A 6,404-nucleotide genomic window follows, 5' to 3' on the forward strand; every position below is an offset into this window, starting at 1 on the left:
CAACTCCCTCAGCCACTCCTCACAAGACTTGTGCTCCAGAGCCTTCCCAGCTCAGTCCCTTCTTCTCTGGACTCACTCCAGTCGCTCAATGTCCTTCCTGAACTGAGGGGCTCAGAACTGGACACAGCATCCGAGGTGTGGCCTCACCAGTGCCCAGTACAGGGGGACAGTCACTGCCCTGGTCCTGCTGGCCACACTACTGCTGATACTGGCCAGGTGCTATTGGCCTCCTTGGCTACCTGAGCACACCTGAGCTCATGTTCAGCCGCTGCTGACCAGCACCTCCAGGTGCTTTTCCTCCGGGCACCTTTCCAGCTACTCTGCGACTAGCCTGTAGTGCAAAGATCACCACATTTCCAACTTTTGAACACTGCTGGGAAATGGACAACAGAAAAAAACCTAAAAATACAGCAGTAATAACCAATTTCAACTGCATGGCAGATTTCACAGAATAACAAAAAGAAGAGAACAAAATTCAAAACAAAAAAACAAAACCCACCTCAAAACTACAATGACGCAGTGTCTTGTGCTCACAGAAACAACATGAATTAAAAGAATCTAGGCGGCATCTTCTGTAGCCTGTGGGCACTGGCTACTCGATATTGGGATGAAAGAGAAAGCTCCTTTCACATTTAACCTATCCTTCAAAACAGAGGAAAAGTGCTTGGGAATTCCTCTCATATTCAAAAAGTTCATATTCAAAATTTTAAGCATATGTAAGAAGAGAATAACCAGTTTCCACCAGTAAGTGCAACATCTGGATTTACTTCCTCCAATGTTTTGCCTCTGAGTTTTACATTCCACAGTACCTGAAGACATATCAAATATGTGAATTTAAAACTTTAGCTCTACTGCAGCAAACTGAAGAGCTTCTTGGGAGTATTGCAGGGCTAAGGTCACTCTAAGACCTCAGAAGTCTGGAAGAAGCACATGAGGGGGCAGAAAAGGCACAAAATGGTCATGATGCTCACATTTTGTGCATAAAAATACTTGCACTCATTTTATGATGGTATTAAAAATGGAAAGCTGGGTTTTTCATCTCATTCTTTACTGGCTGAACATTACATCCCAGAAGTCTGAAAAGATCATGTTTAAAAACCATTTGCTTTGGTGCAATCTCAGTATTTTTTTTAAAACTGCATGCATAGTTAGGTGGTTTTTTGCATCTGGTCTGTGAAGTTAAAAAAAAAATATATATGTACACACATTTTGTTTTGTTATAGAAATCCTACAATCATAGAATGGTTTGGGTTGGAATGGACCTTAAAGCACTGCAACACAACCATTCAGCAAGAGTTGTGCTCAACTGAGAAGCAGAGGATATCAAGACAATCATGGCATGTTCATGAATGCCAACCAAGTTAATAATCCTATGTGCAGTTTAGTAACCCAAATTATTAACTTCCAGAGATGTTTAGGAATTTCTCTGCTCATATTTATGGAAATACACAGGTGTATAGCACAGATTTGAGTTTCCATGACAGCCACAAGCTCCAGTCCACTGTTGTTCTTCTATTCCTTGCAGGTGTACAGTCTTTCAGGCACAGAAAGTAATCCTATACCAAGAAGATCCCCTCAGGGCTGTACACAGATTAATTCACTGTGTCTCACCATTGATTAAGATGCAAACACCGTGTTTCAACACACAGGTTTTAACTTGCTTCAAGAGAGATGCCTCATACAAGATCCCATCAAAGAACTGTTCTTTCAAAGCCACAATCAAAGCCCAACTGAAATGCAGAACAGAAAACTTCAGAATTATCAAGCTCAAAAGAGGTCAGAGATGCCTGAAGTTTGCATGCCAGCAGTAGCTTATGCTTTGTGAAATAAAACCACCCAATTACACAGAAATCATGAATCTGATTAGGAAAATGCAGGCATGAGTTCTTTTCCCAAAAGATAATCTCCTTCCTCTCCCTTGCCATCTGCGACCCAGTGTGACTATGAAGAAACACTGCAGCTGACACCAAGCAGTGAAGGTGTTTGCAAACAGATTAATTACATGTTGAGAAAACTATTGCTTTGCACAGAAGGCAGCTAGCAAAATAAAACTCGTTTCACGTGTTGGCAAATATTGTGCAACAAAAAAAGCACTACTCCTGGCTCAAGGAGTTTCCTTCACTTCAATGAAGTCCCATATCCAGCAGCAGGTAGCCATGCCCATGCAGTTTACTCTCAGAAAAATCAGCAGTGGGATGGAAACTGCGTGGATACACAAGTTAGTGCTAGTCCAGAAAAGCTCTGTAAAATACAACTGAACTCTTCTTCCTTTTATGGACACACATAGCTATCTTAGATACAGCAAAACCTAATCAAAACACTTTCCACCACAGATTTTGGTTTATTTTTCCCACTCCAGACTGGCAATAAAAAGTGGAAGTGGCTCAAGTGGCTCTGACTTGATGCAGGCAGAAGTCCTGTAACACAGCTGCAGTCAAGGGAAAGCTGGCAGACCTAACAAGAAACTACAAACCCCTTTGCCAACACATCCAAATGATCCAGGAACCTTAGTGCAGTCCCAGGCTGCTCCTGGATACCTTGCTCCATTGCAAATGCATTTACTTTTACTATAATCATGTGTTTAGTGATAGAATGAGCAGTATGTTCAAATGCTGCTTGCAGTTTACACACTTAAATGACCAAAGGTCTTGGCCACTTGTTTTTTAAATACTATTCACCTGAAGCTGTAAAAAAAAAAAAAAAATACCCTTCATGAAAATGGTGTCCTTATATTCAATGTAGAATACTAATTACAGAAATTCTAAAGAAGCCTTGAATTGTTCTTGTGATGTGACATTTTGGGTGATTCAATGGAAAGTGAGGATTTAATTTCATTTCAAGTTATCAAATGTACATACATCTACATATTGGGTTTTCAACAGAAAGTTAAAGAAAATCTAGACAAAAAAAAAAGTGAACTATATGGATGAAAGGCCTCTGCTATTGAAATAAAGTGTTTATTACTGTGGGGAAAAAACAAGAAGCTCAACAGGCCAATAAAGATACACTTGGGAGCTGACACTGGTACAACTTCAAGAGAAGTATCAGTCCTCTGCTGTGTTGTTCCATATTTCCCACATAAGCCATGTTCCCTTGGTTGCTGAGCAGTATGAGCCACAATGGTGACACAATGATTCATCAGGAAGCTGGGAGCTTGGCTCAAAGGGAAAAAATTTGACCATTACATACATTAATAGGGCCCTCAAGTCATACTGATTTTCAGCCTGACCATGAGTTGATTTTTGTTTGTTTTGGCTCATTGCCCAATCAAAGTTCTAAATAATGAGGTACAAAGAAAATGGAAGAGGTTAGCTTCCACGATTTTTTTTAAGCTGTCAAGAGAAGGCCGAAAAGCTTCTTTCCTCCCTTTTAAAGGGCTCCACCTGAATAAGGATCTTTCAATAAAGTGAAATACAGCAAAACAAAATAAAAACTCCAAAAAGACAGGCAAACAAAAGAAGTCGCTGATCATTTGCAAAGGCACTTACTTATGCCAGCAGAAAACTAACAGGGAGGAAGCTGGAGAAAAATGTTTCCTTTGTTCAGGCCATGAAGAATTCAAAGTTTGATTTTTGCTTAAGGCACTCCTCAATAAATAATGCTAAAAAAAAATTAGTGGCAGCATCTCTCTTGATGGTCAGAAACTGTCACAGGCTGTTACTAGAGAAAGGACAAAAAGTGTCGTGAACACTAAAATGCAAATCAATTCAGCTGAACAAAATGTACATCCTTAATCGACAGGTTTAAGGAAGGTGAGCACTGTATTAAATCTACACAAAACACAGCTACAGTGCTGCATACTGCAAAATATATTTGTTATCCTGAACACAGATGTGTCTGTGCTTTCCTGCTCTGCTTGAACTCTGGCTAAGCCTTCAGTAGGTACAGCAACTCAGGGGTTGTCCATGGATATAAAAGAATGTCTTCTATAGAAGACTTTGCACTCCGTGTGTGACAAACTACAAGAGGCTCTGCAAAGGCTGTTTTCTGCAGTGGCCTTGAGGGGACAGAGCCTGGAGTAGTGTGGGCATGTCTCGGTTGTTATTCCATACCACACGTCATCACTGGGATCAGGAGTAAGGGACTCTCACTTCTGGGAAGAAGGGAGTGACTTTGGGCAGAAAAAAGATAAATAATTCCTGTGAACACACTTCTATACGGGTTTTTTTTCCTTATATTAAGATAGAGTCTTTAACGTAGGTCTACATTTTAGGAGCACATTGAAAAGACAGAAAACCAGAAAGTCACCTATAGAAGACCAATAAGGGACAGAAAAGAGGTAGAACTACTAGTAACTGTTTAATTAAATAAAGACCATTTAAGCTGACAGTCTCCCTGACAAGTTCCAGTGGACTTTGGGATAACTTTCCAAAGGAGGAGATTGAAAACTAATCCTGATCTATTCTGAACTGGTGGCAGATGGAAGAAATTTTTTTCCGTTTTTTTTAATGCTGACACTGGAAACTGGCACATCTCAGTTTCTAACTTTTAATACTACAGTACCAGATACACTGGGGTTTTTATGCCTGAGACACATGTTATTTCTGAAGCTCTGCCACTTTTAAAAGGTTTTTCAGATTTTATGAGGAGACTAAAAGAAAGGCTCCCTAAGAAAAAAATCCCAGCTTCAAGTGTCAGACACTACACCAACACTTGAAAACTTGCACGAGGAGCTGCCTGTAATCCACAGGAAACTCTCCAACAAGTTCCTAGAAAACAGAAGGGAAGTGGGAAAATGTGATGTTACTGTGATCTCCTCCTGCTCTTTGCAAATGGAGTCAGAGTGTGTCAGAAGCAACACTGAAATACTACAAACCCTAAGCTGGCAGCGAGCACCCTTCTTTGAAGAAAACAGGGACTTTAAGGACTCTAGGACTACTCTTGCTTTACTACTGCTTTGCATGGGTAGCATAAAGGAGAAAAAGCAGGCATTACACCAGTGAGGAACAGCTGAAGAAACAACTGTGAGGCATGCAGGGCAATAAACAGGTCAAAAACTGAGCAAAGACTACAGAAAAACACATGGAAGCCAAAATCCAAAATAAGATGTAAAGGAACTTCATATTAAATAGTAAACTAATAATTGAAGGAAAAAGTAAGCAACTGCTGTCAAGACTCAGGAGATAGGAATTTAATTTATTTAAAAAGAATAGTATTAAAAACAGCCTCATGACAAACAATATTTAATATAGCCAAAAGCAGAGAAGTTGTATAAACCAATTTATGAGAAGTGGCTTGCTCGTTTTGTTCAAAATAATCAATGTTAATCATATCCTAAGGTAGAGTCAAAAGTTATTTCATAGAGCCAGCGTGAAATAATGCTGATTAGATTTTAAAGGAACATTTGAGACAGTCCCTCCAAACCCTTGCTCTTTTTTCATTAATATTCATGTCAGTGGCAAATCCCCATCAGAACAATGTCTTCACTTCCATCAAAATCAATAGGGTAAACAAATTTCCTTCTGAAAGAGCAGTTACCAAGGTCATTTGAGAGGATACTGGCTTAGAAGATCCAGTTTCACTAATGATACACACTGTTTGGGGCACCACAATATAAAAAAGATATAAAGCTATTACAAAGTGTCCAAAGGAGGCTACAAAGATGGAGAAGGGCCTTGAGGAGAAGCCGTGTGAGGAGAGGCTGAGGGCACTTGGTCTGTTCAGCCTGGAGGAGGCTGAGGGGAGACCTCACTGCAGTGACAACTTCCTCATGAGGGGCAGAGGAAGGGCAGGCACTGATCTCTGCTCTGTGGTGGCAGTGACAGGACCTGAAGGAACAGCCTGAAGTTGTGTCAGGGGAAGTTTAGGTTGGATGTTAGGAAAAGGCTCTTCCCCCAGAGGGTGGTTGGGCACTGGAACAAGCTCCTCAGGGCAGTGGTCACTGCACCAGCCTGATGGAGCTCAGGAAGTGTTTGGTCCATGCTCTCAAGTGTAATTCTTTAGGCTGTCCTGTGCAGAGCCTGGAGTTGAACTTTGATGATCCTAGTGGGTCCTTTCCAATTCAGGATATTCTATGAGTCTTTATATATATATATATGCACACACACACACAAAGCCATAGTGCCAAAAAAAATGCTCAGAAACTTCAAATGCCCCAAACTAGAAAGTAAGTAAATAAAAAGAAATCAAAATAATATTCAATTTCCTCCTCCTTTGGAACCCTAACTGCTGGTTGAAGGCAAAAGGAGACCTGGCAATACCAATATAACTTAATGACTTAAGGATGGCCACAGTCTAGGTCCCTTTTGTTAAGGGCAGGCTGATATGTAGGGACTGATGAACAACACCTGGCAGGAACAACCAGCTGCAGCAAGCAAAGCTGGCAGACAGCTTCAAATTATCCAGGGCAGGGTTCACTTAACATATTTAGGATATTATCCTTTAATAGCCTGTTCTGTGAATTT

The sequence above is a fragment of the Corvus hawaiiensis genome, chromosome 2, assembly GCF_020740725.1.
Source record: "Corvus hawaiiensis isolate bCorHaw1 chromosome 2, bCorHaw1.pri.cur, whole genome shotgun sequence".
Taxonomy (NCBI): Eukaryota; Metazoa; Chordata; class Aves; order Passeriformes; family Corvidae; genus Corvus; species Corvus hawaiiensis.